Source organism: Salvelinus fontinalis, chromosome 37 (assembly GCF_029448725.1).
Source record: "Salvelinus fontinalis isolate EN_2023a chromosome 37, ASM2944872v1, whole genome shotgun sequence".
Taxonomy (NCBI): domain Eukaryota; kingdom Metazoa; phylum Chordata; class Actinopteri; order Salmoniformes; family Salmonidae; genus Salvelinus; species Salvelinus fontinalis.
Genome location: NC_074701.1, coordinates 21,007,727 through 21,028,007, shown reverse-complemented (window position 1 = coordinate 21,028,007; position 20,281 = coordinate 21,007,727). Strand labels below are relative to the sequence as shown.

The window sequence follows — 20,281 nt, the reverse complement described above, 5'->3', positions numbered from 1 at the left end:
TGTGTGTGTGTGTGTGTGTGTGTGTGTGTGTGTGTGTGTGTGTGTGTGTGTGTGTGTGTGTGTGTGTGTGTGTGTGTGTGTGTGTGTGTGTGCTGACTAAACATTTTGTGTGTTTTTGGGCATGAGTGGCACTTTAAGCCTGTGGGGCATGAGTTTTCAAAGACCACCCATAAGTACCATGACACTTTTGCTTTACAGTAAATATACTCTGAGCTATGACATTATACACAACTAATCACACAGAACCAGGTCCCTGTGGTTTACCTAATCCAACCAGAATGCCTAAAACTACAGAACAATACAATAACAAATGTCCTCATCCAATTATGAAAAAGTTGGCCTGAAAAATACAACAGACTCTGTGCCCAACTGAGGGGAAGGCGACCTCAAATATTTACCATGTGAACCCTGGACAAGCAGTTTTATGATAGTGAGAGACTTTCACATGACAGAGAGCCTCTGTAAATGTCAGGGTGAATCATCTGAGGGGCATAAATAAAACACAGTAAAGCAATACAAGGTCTGACTTTAAAAACCCCACCAGACCTTAATGTTTAGTTAAGTTGGCACTGTGACTGTTTTACTGTATAGTCACGCCAATCAATCTGAACACATATCACATTTGGACTTTGACACACATTCACACAAAGTACAGAAGTTGCATGCTTGCTTGCTATACTTGTTAAAATACTTGCAATACTCATTTACTGTGGGTTTGAGAAAGCTTACCTGACTTGTGTTTCTGTGGTCACACTGCATATCTCTTACTCCAGTTACACAGTTTACACCTAAACAAAATGAGAATAATCATTAGCAAAATAGTAGGCCTACAACATGACATGGGCTAATGTAAATTGCGTAGCCTGAGTATTATGGAATATTAACATTCAACAAAACACATAACGTGTACATCAATATTTCACTATAAACATGATATTGCTGTGACGAAGCAGACTCAGCCTCTCTCGTCAGTTAATGTCAGTGGAGGCTGCTCAGGACAGGATGACTCATAATAATGGCCAGAATGGAGTGAATGGAATGGTTCCATTCTATTCACTCCATTCCAGACATTACACTCCATTCCAGCCATTATTATGAGATGTCCTCCCCTCAGCAGCCTACCCTGGTTAACATGCATTATTTATTTTAGGCCATGGCAGGTTCCGGGAACCTGGACCTTGTGTGTTGGGTTGACAGTCGCTGGACCTGGATTCGAGTCTCGGTCGGCCTCAACGGATTTGCCAGTGTAGCAACCTAAACCCAACACCTAGTGACCTCGTCAAGTGTTTAAAATAATAAAAAATACTTCACCAGAGAGCATGACTAAGCCACAGAGGATCAACTGCTTCTTAAAAAAATTGCTGTGCGTAGGTCTATGCCTATTTGTGATGCCTGCAATTTGGGCAGCGTGCGTGGCAATAGGCTAGCTGATTATTGAGTTGCGGCTGCCAGTGAAAAGCATCTGAAATGTGTGAAGATAATTTGTCTTGAGTATAATTTAAAACGTTGAAACAAGAAAATATGGTGCGTCTCCAGAATGTATGCACTCAGCACACCAGAATGCGCTCAGCTGTCTCGAAACACAACCCAACCTAGCCGCACTGATTCTTGACACAATGCATCCAACCCGGAAGCCAGCCGCACCAACGTGTCAGAGGAAACATCGTACACCTGGCGACCTGGTCAGCGTGCACTGCGCCCGGCCCGCCACAGGAGTCGCGAGTGCGCGATGAGACAAGGATATCCCTACCAGCCAAACCCTCCCTAACCCAGACGATGCTGGGCCAATTGTGCGTCACACCATGGGCCTCCCGGTCGCGGCCGGCTGCGACAGAGCCTGGACTCGAACCCAGAATCTCTGGTGGCACAGCTAGCACTGCGATGCAGTGCCTTAGACCCCTGCACCACCCGGGAGTCCTCCCCCCAATTCTTGCACATTAATTGTGTCATTGTGTGAATTGTTCGCACTTTGATTGTTTATTTTCATCAATTCCCCATATGTCACCAGTAGGCCTAGTAAATGTACCGTTAATCCCTGTCATTTGGTTACATTCATTTATTTTTATGCATTGATTAATTACTGTAATTTACCACTCTCATTCTCGGAGTGTAGCAGGTTGTATACATAGATCCAACCTGCTACATTTTTGGTTTATTTCCTAACCATAATTTAGGAGTTTTGACAATTTGTTTTTCTTTTGTTTTGAGTGCTCCATGTGAGCAATGAATATATGTCTGGTTTCTCGGTCCTGATAATGTTGAGAGAGGCATGCATAGAAGTAGGCCTACATGGCCTGCTGAGCGCAAATGTAAAAAGGTGCCCATTTACTGGACCCAGTTGATTGATTTGATATGTTGCACTTCACTAGCAACAGCTTAAGTCAAGACAGACAGAAAGGGAAGCAGACAGGCGGAGTAGAGAGGTGAATGCAATTGAAAGAACCTGCATTTTCATCAGGACGTTTTCTGTTGTTTTTATTTGTCGGCTTTAGGTCTATGTATTTTAACTAGTTGATGATGGAAGTTGTAGCCTACTGCTGCATTGGCCTATAGGCTATTTCTGAGTTCCATGCACTCATTTCTTTAGCTGCCAATGGATCACGGTGAGTCAATGTGTCCATTTGGCAGAGGCTGGTACTTTTATATTTTTATCATTTTAATTAAGATTAAGATTTTTAACTGAAGGATCGGACCCTTTTTTTCAATTTTCGCTTAAAATGACATACCCAAATCTAACTGCCTGTAGCTCAGGACCTGAAGCAACGATATGCATATTCTTAATACCATTTGAAAGGAAACACTTTGAAGTTTGTAGCAATGTGAAATTAATGTAGGAGAATATAACACATTAGATCTGGTAAAAGATAATACAAACAAAAAAACATGCATTTTTATTTATTTATTTATTTTTCAATCATCTTTGAAACGCAAGAGAAAGGCCATAACATGATATTGTAGTTTAGGCACAATTTAGATTTTGGCCACTAGACGGCAGCAGTGTGTGTGCAATGTTTCATATTGATCCAGTGAAGCATTGCAATACTGGACAATATTATGTATCAAGTCTGCCCAAATGTGCTGAATTGGTCAAGTGATACATTTTCAAGTACATAACTATAGGGAACATACAAAAAGCATATGGTAATACAAAATGTAAATTTACACACTCCAAGGAATGTCATACATGATGGATCATTAGCTTATACTCTAACTTCCACACATCTAGATGGCCGGGTGGGGTGTGAAGCCAGAGACAGCAGGGATTCAAACTGTAGAACCCAGTTCCTACATTTCAAAATAAAAATTGATTTTATCAAACAAAACTATGCTACATTTTATCTCTGGGACCCTCAGGATGACAAATCAGAGCAAGATTACTGAATGTAAGTACTTTATTTACCTTCAAAAGGTGAATGTCTCAAACCAGCTGCTGTGAAAAAATTGTTTTTGTTTTGCACTGTCCTCAAACAATAGCATGGTATTTGGTTCACTGTAATAGCTACTGTAAATTGGACAGTGCAGTTAGATTAACAATAATTTAAGCTTTAAGCCCATAAAAGACATGTCTATGTCCTGGAAAGTTTGCTGTTACTTACAACGTCATGCTAATCACATTAGCGCACGTTACCTCAACCGTCCCAGTATAGAGACACTGATCCCATGGAGGTTATTAAACCACATAACAATAATTTCGAGAAACTAAAACGTTAGTATCAAAATTAGAAACTGTGCATACAAAAATAACCACAACTGACACACAGATCGTTAGAAATGATAGGATACATTTTAAGCTTTGCCAAACTTGAAACTCATGAGCCGCCTATGGTCTTTACTATAATACCCATTAAAAAAAGATGAGGTCCCGTGAAAAGAACATGACTGCCGATGGAAATCAAATGCTGGTCCAACTGATTCGTTCTGGCACCGGCCCTGACTGTACCTATACACTAACGTATTCCTTACAGTAGAGTACAGTATATTAATAAAAACAGGGTAGGTTATAAATTATACAGTTGGAATAGAAACAGGAAATATAAACTTCCTTCCAAATGACCCTACTGTATTGGCAGGAAATGTTGCCTTTTTGTCCAGCTTATATTAGTCAAGGGAGCACTTTTACTCCTCGATGGATTGTAAAATGTATGTTTTTGTGAATATTTTTCTAAAGATCTACCAAAACAGCAAGAAGTTATTACATACAATACTTACTATTGACCTCAGTCCGAATAGGTAAGTTTCCTTCAATTTGTCAAAACATTAAAGCAAATATTGTAACATAGTCATCCCATTCAAGACCCAAAGTACCTTCTGTGTGGAGGTGGCTCTCAAGAAAGGAAACATTTGCATGAAATATCTACAAACAGAGTGCTTGTGTGTGTGAGAGAACAAGAGTGAAAGAGAGAGTGAGATGGAAAGAGAAAGTATGTGCAAGTGAACGAGAGAGAGAAAGAGAGATCCATTTCAGTGTCCTTGTGTGTGATTTCAGCAACTTATGTTGGCACATTTTATCTGACAAATCATTGCAATAAAGTGTTAGTTAATGTAATTCACAGGATAGAAGTTAATCAAACAGACATGTCGGTGCGCAAACTGATATTGATTAAAGATAAACACAGCCACAAACATGAACTCCATATGGCACAGTTTGTGAGCAATGAGTATGAAACAAGGAGATGGATCTTAAGACACGGTATTGGTGTATGGTTAGACCTACAGTACCTGTTAAAAGTTTAGACACACCTACTCATTTTACTATTTTCTACGATGTAGAATGATAGTGAAGATATCAAAACTATGAAATAACACATATGGAATCATGTAGTAACCAAGAAAGTGTTAAACAAATCAAAATACATTTTATATTTGAAATTCTTCAAAGTAGCCACCCTTTGCCTTGATGACAGCTTTGCACACTCTTAGCATTCTCTCAACCAGCTTAATGAGGTAGTCACCTGTAATGCATTTCAATTAACATGTGTGTTTTATTAAAAGTTCATTTCTGGAATTTCTTTCCTTCTTAATGCATTTGAGCCAATCAGTTTTGTTGTGACAAGGTAGGGGTGGTATACAGAAGATAGCCCTATTTGGTAAAATACCAAGTTCATATCATTACTTTAAGACATGAAGATCAGGCAATATGGAAAATGTCTAAAACTTTGAAAGTTACTTCAAGTTTAGTCGCAAGAACGATCAGGTGCTATGATGAAACTGGCTCTCATGAGGACCGCCAGAGGGAAGGAAGACCCAAAGTTACCTCTGCTGCAGAGGATAAGTTCATTAGAGCTACCAGCCTCCGAAATTGCAGCCCAAATAAATGATACACAGAGTTCAAGTAACAGATACATCTCAACATCAACTGTTCAGATGAGACAGTGTGAATCAGGCCTTCGTGGTTGAATTGCTACAAAGAAACCCGTGTGGCTCAGTTGGTAGAGCATGGCGCTTGCAACGCCAGGGTTGTGGGTTTAATTCCCACGGGGGGACCAGGTTTCAATTCCCACGGGGGACCAGGATGAATATGTATGAACTTTCCAATTTGTAAGTCGCTTTGGATAAGAGCGTCTGCTAAATGACTTAAATGTAAATGTAAAACCACTAATAAAGGAAACCAATAATAAGAAGAGACTTGCTTGGACCAAGAAACATGAGAAATGGGCAATAGACCGGTGGAAATCTGTCATTTGGTCTGATGAGTCCAAATTTGAGGTTTTTGGTTCCAATCGCCGTGTCGTTGTGAGACGCAGAGTGGGTGATTGGATGATCTCAGCATGTGTGGTTCCCACCGTGAAGGATGAAGGAGGAGGTGTGATGGTGTGTGTGTGGGTGTGCTTTGCTGGTGACACTGTCTGTGATTTATTTAGAATTCAAGGCACACTTAAACAGCATGGCTACCACAGCATTCTGCAGTGACACGCAGAATGCTGTGGTATCATTTGTTTTTCAACAGGACAATGACCCAACACATCTCCAGGCTGTGTAAGGGATTTTTGACCAATAAGGAGAGTGATGGAGTGCTGCATCAGATGACCTGGCCTCCACAATCACCCGACCTCAACCCATTTGAGATGGTTTGGGAAAAGTTGAACCACAGATTGAAGGAAAAGCAGCCAACAAGTCCTCAGCATATATGGGAGCTCCTTCAAGCCTGCTGTGAAAGCATTCCAGGTAAAGCTGGTGGAGAGAATGCCAAGAGTGTGCAAAGTTGTCATCATGGCAAATGGTGGCTACTTTGAAGAATCTAAAATATAAAACATATTTTGATTTGTTTAACACATTTTTGGTTACTACATGATTCTATATGTGTTATTTCATAGTTTTCATGTATTCACTATTATTCTACAATGTAGAAAATAGTAAAAATAAAGAAAAACCCTTGCATGAGTAGGTGTGTCCAAACTTTTGACTGGTACTGTACGTGGATGTGGATAAACACCGATATCAGAAACTCCAGCAAACTATGCCCCAGTAACGCCTCACATCCGAGAGCACTCATTTACCTATAGATCACCTTCCATCCCCCATAACGAAGCGCATTTATCATGTGTGTATGTGTGTGTGCGCATCTAAGCGAGAAAGATGGGGAACAAGAGAGAGAGAGAGAGCATATGCAGGTCTTCCTTTTTCCTCCTGGTATGTAGTAAAGCTTGAATGCAGCAGACGCCTGTACTTATATCAATTACATCTATAGGCTACATGCACATTCCATGGATTATATAGTTAGTCCCTAATCATAAAGTGGTGACCCAAACAATGGAATGCCTCAATAGCTTATCAAACAATAAAGACAAAGGTAAATTTCTGTGGGTGGGATTCATGATATGCATTGACCCTAGCTAATTTTGTGTTTGTACTTCCTGGTAAACTGTTTTGATGGAGTGCTGGCCCATGTCTCCACAAGAAGTCTCTGTAACATCTTCTCCATTCCCTGGAGGTCCCGGGGACATGCTGTGGTGTGCAGTTTCAGCTTGGATTCCTCAGAACTCAACAGGGAATGTATCCCTCATTGTTTAGCACATCAAAGGAACATGAGCAAACACACAAGAGAACTCGGAGAGGGAGAGAAGGAAGGGTAGAGAGAGAAAGAATGGAAGAGAGGAAGAGAGAGGAGGAGGGGGAGGGATAGAGATAAAGACAGGCAGAGAGAAAGGTATAGAGTGTGAGCTGAGAGATAAAAAAATAGAAGGGTAGAGAAAAAGAGAGGCATAGGGAGGGACAGAAAGAAGACTCAGGGAGAGAAAGAGAGAGAGGGAAAGTGCCAAGGGAGGGCCATAGTTTGAATGAGTGTAGTTTATGCTTACACAGCAGCCAAACTGCCAAGCTCGAAGTTACTGTACCCATCCAAAATGGTTACACTCAAAAGCAGGCCACATCACAAGTTATTTATGGGCCACGAAGGGATCGTAATGTCTCCAATGCACTTGGCTGATTTAATATTTACCTCCATAAAAAGGTAGTGACTAACTAGCAGTTTGGATAAAGGGTTCCGCTCTAACAAAAACAATTATCACAGAATATAATATAAATTAAGAGCTACCTTGTCAGCAAGAATATACACATCACATACATACAGTACCAGTCAAAAGTAGCTACCACAGCATTCTGCAGCGATACGCCTTCCTATCTGGTTTGCGCTTAGTGGGACTATCATTTGTTTTTCAACAGGACAATGACCAAACACACCTCCAGGATGTGTAAGGGCTACCAAGAAGGAGAGTGATGGAGTGCTGCATCAGATGTCCTTGCCTCCACAATCACCCAACCTCAAACCAATTGAGATGGTTTGGGATGAGTTGGACCGCAGAGTGAAGGAAAATCAGCCAACAAGTGCTCAGCATATGTGGGAACTATGTGGGAGCATTCCAGGTGAAGTTGGTTGAGAGAAGGCCAAAAGTGTGCAAAGCTGTCATCAAGGCAAAGGTTTGCTACTTTGAAGAATCTCAAACATAAAATATATTTTTTGGTCACTACATGGTTCTATATGTATTATTTCATAGTTTTGATGTCCTCACTATTATTCTACAATATAGAAAACAGTCAAAAGAAAGAAAAACCCTTGAATGAGTAGGTGTGTCCTAACTTTTGACTGGTACTGTATACTGTACATAGACTGAATAGATTGATATGCATAATATGTTTGTAGCAGATCTAATATTTTGTATCCCGTAAAGCTGTTTGTTTTATGTGATGCTAATAGCCCTGGTCATTTGTTAAGTCTATCATTGATGGCAATGACATACGGTACAACAGTGCTGTGGAGACCATATGGTACCTTCTGTTGAGTCACTGGCTGTTTCCCAGCTCTTCTCCCAATAGGGGAGGTCTCAGGGCACAGAACCTAGTTTAGAGCGGAACAATCCCTAACCGATTGGCTCAGGAAAACTTTTTGGGCTGAAAACGCTTATGAGTGCATGTCTGTGCACATGCACACAATACACTCACAGCATCACCTTGGCTGTAAGTGTATTTATTTAACCCCTGTAGGTCTAAGCCCTTAGATTACAATATCTACTTAGCGAACATATGGGTTGTTCCACCTCAAAAAGCACCAGAAAGAGGATTGAGACACCCTCCATCTCAGATTGTTCTGAAATCGTTTCTGTTGTTAGAAACAGATCAAATTAGCATTCAAACAACATTATTTTGTTGAAATATAATTTAATCTCTGAGAAATTAAGCTAATTCGTTTTTTTGTGAGAAAAACAGTCAAGTTCAAAATTTGGTACATGGGAATTTAACAGCAAAATGTATTTTTATGTGCACTACGTCATCAAACAGCCTTTTATCTGCAAAACGTAAATTTGATGGAAACATCTCTGGTGGGAAAACACATATTGTTTTTATGAAAATGTTTGAATTTTCACATGAAATTCTGTTGCCAATTGGATGGAAACCTAGTTAGTGACTTGCATTAGATTTGTCCCACAAATGCTAAAGAGCTAGCATTTCAAACAGGTAAACAGAAATCGAATGAAAGTTTAGTGATTACGTACACAGTTTAGCAGGTGTTATAGCGGGTGCAGCGAAATGCTTATGCTACAAACTCCTAACAATGCAGTAAAATGTCAAACAAGTAAGTATAAAAAAATAATAATAATCATGAATTCAAGAACGGCGGGACGAATCCTATTAACAACCCAAATAGTACTGTAGTAGTAATCAAAATGCAATCTATACATATGTACACTGGTAGAATTACACAAGATATACTAAGAATGATATGTACATCAGTAGATATATTACAGTGAGCTATGTCATTATATTTACAGTGCGTTCGAAAGTATTCATACCCCTTAACCTTTTCCACATTTTGTAACGTTACAGCTTGGAGTTTGCAAAAAGGCACCTAAAGGACTCTCAGACCATGAGAAACAAGATTCTCTGGTCTGATGACACCAAGATTGAACTCTTTCGCCTGAATGCCAAGCGTCATGTCTGGAGGAAACCTGGCACCATCCCTATGGTGAAGCATGGGGGTGGCAGTATCATGCTGTTGGGATGTTTTTCAGGGGCAGGGACTGAGAGACTAGCCAGGATCGAGGCAAATGTACAGAGAGATCCTTGATGAAACCTGGTCCAGAGTGCTCAAGACCTCAGACTGGGGAAAAGGTTCACCTTCCAACAGGACAATGAACCTAAGCACACAACCAAGACAATGCAGGAGTGGATTCGGGACAAGTCTCTGAATGTCCTTGAGTCGCCCAACCAGGGCTCGGACTTGAACCCAATCAAACAAATCTGGAGAGACCTGAAAAAAGTTGTGCCGCAATGCTCCCCATCCAACCTAACAGAGCTTGAGAGGATCTGCAGAGAGGAATGGGAGAAAGTCCCCAAATACAGGTGTCCCAAGCTTGTAGCTTCATACCCCAAAATACTTTAGGCTGTAATCGCTGCCAAAGGTGCTTCAACATGTAAATGTGATAGCAGTTTCTATTTTTAATACATTTGCTAAAAAATAAAAAATAAAATGGTTCATAGACTGCTTACAGGGTAAGAAAACCAATATGTAATTTTGTATTTTAGGCAAACTATCCCTTTAACAATTGGAGGGGGGCAGCACCATCTAGTGGTCAGAACATGGTAATATCAGAATGTCAGATGGGACATAAACCTAACAACTTCAATGACAAATTTCTCTGAACAGGAAAAAAAACACCACTGAAAATACATTAAATAGGATGAAGAAACAATACTGATTGAGCCGCATGATACTTTTCAAACATAGAGAACTCATACTATATACTTGTTTTTTGGGGTGGGATTGGTGTGTAATGTTGGTGGTTTGTGGATGGCTTTTTATTTGAGCTCAATTTGCAGTTTCTCTTGAGAGTGTTTTTATTTATTTAACCTTTATTTAACTAGGCAAGTCGGTTAAGAATAAATTCTTATTTACAAAGGCGGCCTACGCCGGCCAAGTCCCTATAGACCTCCCAATCACATCCGGTTGTGATACAGCGTGGAATCGAACCAGGGTCTGTAGTGACACCTCTAGCACTGAGATGCAGTGCCTTACACAGCTGTGCCACTCTGGAGCCCTAAATAAATCAGATCAGATCAAGACCGAACTGTGGGAGGTAGTAGGAAGTTGAAGTTTCCAACAGGCAAATATCCTACACAGTTTAGCAAAGAAAACATGGTAATTAACTACACTGACCATAATCTATTGCGCGCTTACTTGTCCAGTTTGTTTATTTTACGCCTGCTACTGTATGTGAAAGAGATGAATGTGCGATCGAGGGATGGTGACCAGTTGCTTCTTGAGGTATGTTGACCTGAAAATACATGATCTAACTGAATGATAATTGCTATTCAGCATTCATCAAAGTATTCATCAAAGTCTTATTTACTTAGAAGAACTACTACAATTGTTATTTTGTCCCAGACAGCGTAGGCAGCAGCTCTATAGAGATGATGACTTGTAATGAAATATTAAAGTCATCAAATAAAGCAAATGTAAAATACCAAACAAGTGAACTATTTTGTTAAAGTAAAGTAATGTAAATAAATGATGGTTAATAAGTAATAAGTAGTGATGAGCAGTCACTACCAGGATGGGACTTTTACTAATTGTTTATTCTGTGTTGTTACAGCATTCAACCCACATAATACATAGTGCATTTCATGTTAAAAACAAAATAGAAAACCGTGTTTATTTTTTAATAATCAAACAGAAATCGAACCGACCTCAAAAAGCACTAATCACTCAGCACTAATGGCTTTTACCACTTCTTTGGATTCCTCATGTCTTACTTGGATGTTATGTACTATCATTATTGAATATTATATGAATCATACAAATTAAAATGGCCAGTTTGGGTGCAATCAATTAGCTTAGTTTGTTAGATTTTTTTAAACAAAATTATGTTTCCGGAATGCTTATCTTATTTGTTTCTAACTACAGAAATAATTTCAATCTGAGATGGTGGGTGTCATGACTTGCTGAATTGACATGGAACGACCCATGTGGAATTGTTTTAAGATGGTCATTTAGCCAAAATGGTTCATTTGGCCAAAATGATTACAAAATGTTAAGGTCCCCTGTAGGTATAAAATAAATTAATATTTGATGAAACATTACATTTGGTCTTTACTGCTATAGCCCATAGAAACGCATTGAATAACACATTTGTACATGGCAAAACAAACAGACAATCAATAAATATATCAGAAGAAATAAGGTTTTGAATGTCTGAGAGATTTAAGAAATTATGATGTGTATTATATTTTTGTCATTTTTATAGCCTGGTACTGGGTTACCTACGGAGGACTCCCGTGAAGATTGTGTTCGCGTCTCCCCTGTCGATATTGGTGACATATTAGTAGGATATGTAGGGTTCAGTCTGGACAGTCAGTTTCAAAATGAGGACATCTGTGACAGAGAGTTCAGACGACTGCCGTAAAGCTTGTGGATGTCGTAGAGCAGGGGTGTCAAACATACGGCCCGCGGGCCGGAACCCGGCCCCCAAGGAGGTTCGATCAGGCCCGCAGGATAATTTGAAAGTGGAAAAAATGCATAAAAGACATGGAATTAATATTTTTAATTCGCTGCAATTCATGGATTATCCGCTAAGGGGCGCACTCTTTCCATCTGAGTAGAAGACAAGCCGCATCACTGAGACAGACTGAAAACAGCAGACGGTATCAATGCGCCATCTGCTGCTTGTTACGACGTTGTTAATACCTTGGTCTCTACCTCTCCGCTACACCCTCATTAGCCAAAATGTCGTTATCCAAACGGAGAAAAGTAGATAAGGAGTGTAGAATTTTCAAAGAAAAATGGACCACGTCCTATTTATTTACAGAGATGCACGGAAAACCTTCGTGCTTGGTGTGTTTGCAACAAGTTTCGGTATTGAAGGAATATAATATTCGACGCCACTACGAGACTCATCACAGCGAAAAATATGACGGCTTGCAAGGACAACTGAGAAGAGATAAGATTAACGAATTGCTGGCGGGACTGAGGAAACAGCAGTCAACTTTCATCCAGAGCCGAGAAGTCAGTGAAGCAGCGGTAAAAGCCAGCTACCTAATTGCTAGCGAAATAGCATTAGCATCGAAGCCGTATTCCGACGGTGACTTTGTTAAACGATGTATGATGAAGGCGGCTGAACTTGTATGTCCCGAGAAGCGACAAGCTTTTGCCAATATTAGCCTGACGAGGAATACTATAGCAGAGAGGATTTCGGAACTATCGGCAGATTTAGACAGTCAATTGAAACAGAGAGTCAAGTCATTTATTGCATTTTCCGTGGCAATTGACGAGAGCACTGACATCACAGACGTGGCCCAACTGGCCATATTTATTCGAGGAGTTGATGAGACATTGACTGTTACTGAAGAGTTTCTTGAGTTGGTGCCAATGATGGACACCACAACAGCCGAGGACATTTTCGGCTCTGTCGTTGCTGCATTGGACAGAGTTGGAGTGGACTGGTCCCGCGCTGTCAGCCTGGCTACAGACGGCGCGCCATCCATGGTCGGAAAGAAAGCAGGTGTCGCGACAAAGTTCAAAGACAAAGTACAAGCCCTTAATGGAGGAGATCGTTTCTGGACATTTCACTGTATTTTGCACCAGGAGGCATTGTGTTGCAAGTCGCTGAAAATGGACCACGTCATGGAGGTGGTTGTTCGCACTGTAAATTTCATCCGGTCCAGAGGTCTGAACCATCGTCAGTTTGACAAACTTCTCAGCGACAGCAACATTACCCACAGCCTGCCATACCACACTGAAGTGAGATGGTTAAGCCGAGGCGCTGTGCTGAGGCATTTCTTTGATCTACGAGAGGAAATCGGACAGTTCATGGAGAAAAAAGGAAAACCGGTGTTGGAATTACAATCTCAGGAATGGCTACGGGACCTTGCATTCTTGGTTGATATTACTGAACACTTGAACAATCTGAACAAAATGTTGCAAGGCCGCAAAAAAGTTGTCACACAGTTTTCTGACAACATACATGCATTTAAGTTGAAGCTGACTTTGTGGGAGATGCAACTGGCAAATGGCAACCCTGCTCATTTCCCCTGTCTGAGAGATGTGTGTGTGACCAGACCTGATGCGGACATGAAACGGTACAAAGACAAAATTGCAGGACTACTGCGGGAGTTTGAGAAACGTTTTCAGGTATTTGGTGAACTTGAGACAGAATTTTCAGTTTTTCGCTCACCTTTCACAGTTAAAGCTTCTGATCTGCCGGTCGAAATTCACCTAGAGATAATTGATTTGCAGTGTGATGCAGATTTGAAGGGCAAATTTGCCTCTGTAGGTCTGGACAGATTTTATCAGTATCTACTACCAGGGTACCCCAAATTAACAGCCCTGGCTGCTAAAATTTTGTGCATGTTTGGGACAACCTACCTTTGTGAACAAATTTTCTCAGTGATGAATATCAATAAAACAAAGATGCGTTCAAGGCTCACAAACAAGCACTTAAATGACATTCTGAAAGTGACAGCTAGTCAGGACATGACACCTGGTGTTGATGCACTTGTACAGGCCAAAAGATGCCAAGTTTCAGGAACAAATACAAGTCCAGACTAGACTAACACCTTTAAAATGCTGCCTTAGATACTGTTTGCATTGAAAGAATACAGCTCTGTGAAGATGAATCCTTACTGTGGTGATTTAAAAAATTTGCACTTTAATGTTAGTCAGCAGCTTCAAAACAAAAGTTGTGTGATGGAATTCTACTGTTCATACAACTCCATAAATTTTCAGTATGTATTGTATGTGTATGTATGTTTCATGTATGAAGTTTACAGATTTACAGGACAGGCGAACACTTTCTTCATTACACATTTAAAATCACTCTCCTTAGTTTGTAAGGTGTACGCAGGGATTACATTTAGATTTTATATGCGTATGTGTAAGTGGTTTAAAAATTCCTTTCTTTAAAAGTCTCATTTAATCTTAAAGTGCATTTCTATATTTTTCAGTACCAATTAAAGTTTTGTGCCTTTGTACAATCAGTGGGATCAGTTGCAATGCATATTTGTGAATGATAAAAGTAAATTGCACATTTGTCTAAGGAAATATGAGGTGTTTCATGAAATGTTTTGTAAAAGGATAGTTCATTAAATTTCAATATTTTCCTAATGTTCTTGTGCTTCTTTACACCAAAACAAAGGAAAGACATGATATTTTGGTTATTTATAGCAGAGTATGGTATAATTTTAATGGTCCGGCCCACTTGACATCTCCCTAGGCCGTATGTGGCCCACGATGCGAAATGAGTTTGACACCCCTGTCGTAGAGCCAAACAACTGACACTGTCGTGTTCTTTAGAGTCTCACCTTTCCTATTAGTTTGGAGCTGACCCGGTTTGGGTTTTACAGTCGATTTTGTGACAATTGTAGAACAAGACCGCTTTCCCCATGCTATGGAATACTTTATATCGGCAGAAAGAGGGGATTGCAGCCATTACAAGGAACGGTAAGTCGAGGGTTTTAATATTGAATAATGAATCACAAATATCTGATTAACTTGCTCATCAGAAATAAAAATAACACAATTGTGTTCATAAACATGCTTAAAGGACTCATTTGCAACTGCGACCTGGTCAAGATAAAGCATAGCAATTCGACACATACAACAACAAGGAGTTACTCATGGAATAAACAAAACATACAGTCAATAACACAATAGAAAAATAAGTCTATATACAATGTGAGCAAATGAGGTGAGATAAGGGAGGTAAAGGCAAAAAAAAGGCCATGGTGGCGAGGTAAATACAATATAGCAAGTAAAACACTGGAATGGTAGATTTGCAGTGGAAGAATGTGCAAAGTAGAAATAGAAATAATGGGGTGCAAAGGAGCAAAAATAAATAAATAAATACAGTAGGGGAAGAGGTAGTTGTTTGGGCTAAATTATAGATGGGCTATGTACAGGTGCAGTAATCTGTGAGCTGCTCTGACAGCTGGTGCTTTAAAGCTAGTGAGGGAGATAAGTGTTTCCAGTATCCAGCTTTGACAATGAGAATCTAATTGCAGGGTGCTGAACAATGGCAAGAGCTGGAGAACAACAAATTCTTCATTCTAAAGCTCTTTCATTGTGAATTACTTTTCATGAACATTCTGTACATAGATTTTCGATTTTCAGTTTTTCTACTTCTTTTTGTTTCTTTTTCAAAACAGGATAAGTCTTACATTGTCATAAATGTGCAATCAAAAGGTTGAGGACTCCAGTATACAGTATCTGAAACACAAACATAAATAGGCCCATAAAGTGTTAATCACCTCCCACTCTATAGCTCGGTGAGTTATATCCCGAAGATCCTCTAGCATCAACAGAGCCCTAATCACTATGAAAATAAACCTTAAAACATATGAGGGATAATTCCATTAATCTTTTCTGAGCTTTTCTTCTGCATCTCTGCGCTCGAGGGATGTTTAAAGAGTAGCACCACCCCAACCACTTTTATCTCCTTCTGCTTGGCAGCTTGTTTGAGAAGTGCATATCAAATGTTGCATTATGCTGTCCATATTTGTTCTTATTTAAAGGTTTTCTCCATCTACTGTCTTGCTGGATGGAAAATGGGTGAAAATAATCCAAAAGTACTCGTTATATTTTGAATGCATAGCGGGAATTTCTAAGGTATTTGAAATCATTTATACTTTTACTCTTGATACTTAAGTATGTTTTCACAATTACATTTACTTTTGATACTTAATAAGTATATTTAAAACCAAATACTTTTTCAAGTATGACAATTGGTGGCCTCCCGAGTGTCACAGCGGTCTAAGGCACTGTATCACAGTGCTAAAGGTGACGCTACAGACCTGGGTTCCATCCCATGCTGTGTCACAACCATCCGGGAGACCCATGAGGTGGCGCACATTTGGCCCAGCATCATCCGGGTTAGGGGAGGGTTTGGCCGGCCGGGATGTCCTTGTCCCGGGGTTATGTTTTGGAGGGCGCATGGCTCTCAATCTTTGCTTCTCCAGTGTCCGTACAGGAGTTGCAGCGATGGGACAAGACTGTAACTACCAATTGGATATCACAAAAAAAAAAATTTTTTTATGACAATTGGCTACTTTTTCCACCACTGTCTACTATCAATACCTTCCTAGACAAGGAACTCCCGCTGAGTGTTGTGTTGATAGTAAGTTGATATAAGCTTGGGGAATCCAAGCTGGCATACTGGATTGGTGGTGTTGTTAATGGTTTAACAACAAATATTGTTCACGTTAAATGCAATCCAATAATCCTTTAGACATTGCCTTGAATCTATTTGGGACACTGGTGAGATGATTTCATGTCCAAAGAATGTGTCATTCAACCAGTCATTCAAACACAGTGACAGGTTTGTGTAACAAAACAGCTGGGCCTGCACATGAGCATAGGCCTGTACTACAGTGCACAGTGGAGGGATGATGTTATATAACGGTATGAAAACCCCCACTGAGCACCCTCTTGAAACCACAAACTGCCTCACTTAAGAGGTAACTTACAGTAGGAGTTTATTTAAAAAGCACATCAACAAACATCCAACGCAACAATGCTTATCATGTATTATTTCTGCAACAAATTCAGACAGAGAGGCTAAGAGCCTTCCCATGACAAATGGGGCCTCTACACCAAAGGCAAAATTGTGGTGTAGATATTTTAAAATTACATTTTAAAACACATTTACAACAATTCTACACAGTATGACATTACCTATTATGCCTCTCAAAGTTGTATTATAATGATACAAAAAAACATGATTTGTAGATACGTGACTGATGTTATGGAAAGGCTGATCATCACATACAGCCATTTTGCCACCTTCAAACATCAGTACAATATACACCTTGAAAGGGACTCTTTTGAGTCTACTTTTTCTTTCCACTTTTTGAGAATACGTCTCCTCTCACTCACGTCTACACCAACCCTGCCGCTGCCCCTGGCTGCACTGACACGTCTCTCCTTACAGTTGCTTTCCTCTATCGCACCCAATCACAGCAGATAAGGACACACACAGTGAGCCAGACAGAGAGAGTGGACAATGTCCCGTGTTACTGGTTAATCTAGGAAGTTTACTTTAAAGGACACATTTACAGTGAGTTGTTCAGCAATCACATTTAACTAACACTAAATGATTATTTCAAGATTTGAATGTATTAATCTATTAAACTAGTTTGTTTTGTCGGGCCAGTTTAATGCATGGTCACTAATAGAGGGAGGTGCACCATTTCAGAGGGGCAAATTCCATTCCAGAGATACATGTGTATCTGAAATGGAATGAGGCCGGCCTGACCGCGAAGTAAGTGCTGGCTTGGCTGAGGCTGCTGAGCAACACACTGAAATAAGGGGGAGAGGGGCGTGAATAGCTGAGCGGAGGAGGAGTAGAGTGTCCAAATGACAATTATTGATTTAAAAACAATTATTGGCGAGGATAAATTGACCTGTTCTGAATATTGGGGCGGCATATCTCCCCATCCCCGTGCCAATTTTTCCTATACTGTACACACTGCACTTTAATTGCGACAGCAAAAGCTCTGTGGTACTTGTGTGGTGGCCATTATGCTATAAATATCCTTGTTAAGTATGTGTCATTGTTGATGTGTTTTAAACAGACAGTAAAAGCCATTGAGACACTCACCAGTTAGAAAACAGGCCCACTCAAACTGCCACTTTGGACAAGTCGTCTGGACCAGACTCCATAAACAGGGGAGGGGCAGTGAGGAGAGAGAGAGCCTGAGCGCAAGAGAGAGAAAGAGACATACTCCAAATACAGTCAAAAGGGCATTTTGATCATGGTAATGGGACCATGTGCATGTCTCACAATAAACCACTGTAGGGAGCGAAGAGTCGCAGACATGGTTCCATTTTGAACTACAATTACGAAACCGGCATGTACCATTGAGTTTGAATAAAAAGCGTTTCCTCCTTCAAACAACAGTGCATTGCATCCTGGAGAGACTCTGAATATCGGTGGACATTGATTATTAGACTAAAAAGAACATCCATTACTTTAACTTTAGACCATTCATACAGTGTATGAATTGATATCCTATTTTTAACTTATATTGAGAAAACATCCACTGTTGCTAGGAAACCCCTCATACACTATAATCTGGAGGAAAACAAAACTCATGTTGAAAACAAGGAGAGAAATAACACATCTGATATTGATGTCCGTCCATATTGTCTTATACTCAAAGAGCCTTGACATGATGTGGCCAGGAAATCTACAACTTTTGCAGGGTTATTTCAGCACATGAAGTAAACATTTCCTCCACCACTGAATTCAGTTCCTGCGCTTAGATAGGCTGCACAATTTTGATATTCTTTTCACTAATTGGTCTTTTAACCAATCACATCAGATCTTTTTGCATCAGATCTTTTTCAGAGCTGATCTGATTGGATTAAAACTAGTGAAAAAAATATCAGAATTGGGCTGCCTAACATTCTGGCTCATATATAATGAGACATCCAAGGTGGCTTAGCAGTTCAGACGTCTTTTTCCGTATTGTCGTGTCGTGTCCTGTATATATATATATTTACACCTTTTCTTCACATTTCTTTTATTTATTTTATTATCCAAGAACTCAACTACAAAAGCTTTCCTGCAAAAGCTTTCCTGCAACCTGCTTCACCAATTACAATAAGTATTATTTACCTCAATCTGAAAATCCATCGTGGAAGATAGCCAGGGGCTAATTCAGAAACTAGCCTGAAAGCTAACCAGAAGCTACTCCGATAGCTAGCCAGAAGCTAATCTGTAGCTGCCCCGAAATTAGCCGGTTTGCTGGCTAGCGTTGGTGTTTCAGCTGCCCACGTTTTGCGGTCATCAGCTATTCCTTTAGCTCGATAATCTACCGGCACTTTTGTGCAACGCGACTCGGACCGGAGCATTCCGGGACTTTTTTTCTCTCAGTTTCCCCGGATTCCAACCGCAGGCTCTGGACACTTGCACCTTGATTTCGCAGCTAGCTAGCTGCATACCGTGTGACTATTGGCTTACTTCGACCCCGGAGCAAACTCAAATCATGCTGGAGCTGGCCAGCTGAGGAGTTCCATCACCATCCGGACCCGTTTCTTTTGTTGCTGCTGCAGATACGGAACCCCACCGGGCCTTCACTGTTTACCTCCACTGTATTCACATCCTACCATACCTTTGTCTGTACATTATTCCTTTAAACTATTTTATCGCCCCCAGAAACTTCCTTTTACTCTCTGCTCTAGTAGCTCTAGGCGACCAATTCTCATAGCTTTTAGCCGTACCCTTATCCTACTTCTCCTCTGTTCCTCTGGTGATGTAGAGGTGAATCCAGGCCCTGCAGTACCTGGCTCCACTCCTATTCCCCAGGCGCTCTCTTTTGATGACTTCTGTAACCGTAATAGCCTTGGCTTCATGCATGTTAACATTAGAAGCCTCCTCCCTAAGTTTGTTTTGTTCACTGCTTTAGCACACTCTACCAACCCGGATGTTTTAGCCGTGTCTGAATCCTGGCTTAGAAAGACCACCAAAAATTCAGACATTTTTATCCCCAATTACATTATTTTCAGACAAGATAGAACGGCCAAAGGGGGCGGTGTTGCAATCTACTGCAAAGACTGCCTGCAGAGTTCTGTTATACTATCCAGGTCTGTTCCCAAACAATTTGAACTTCTACTTTTAAAAATCCACCTCTCTAAAAACAAGTCTCTCACCGTTGCCGCCTGCTATAGACCACCCTCTGCCCCCAGCTGTGCTCTGGACACTATATGTGAACTGATTGCCCCCCATCTATCTTCAGAGCTCGTGCTGCTAGGCGACCTAAATTTGAACATGCTCAACACCCCAGCCACCCTACA

General features: G+C 40.5%; 1 protein-coding gene across 1 annotated transcript in view; it reads right to left on the bottom strand.

Annotated features, from left to right (window-relative positions):
* The window catches only part of LOC129836349 (protocadherin-15-like), a 340,099-nt gene extending 321,309 nt beyond the window's left edge, over positions 1–18,790 (bottom strand). Inside the window, exons 1-2 of the mRNA XM_055902394.1 lie at positions 18,084–18,790; positions 730–788 (exon numbers count right to left, since the gene is read on the bottom strand). The gene's annotated coding sequence lies outside the window, so the exon portion shown is untranslated. The remainder of the gene's footprint in view (positions 1–729; positions 789–18,083) is intronic.
* Positions 18,791–20,281: the final 1,491 nt, after the last annotated feature.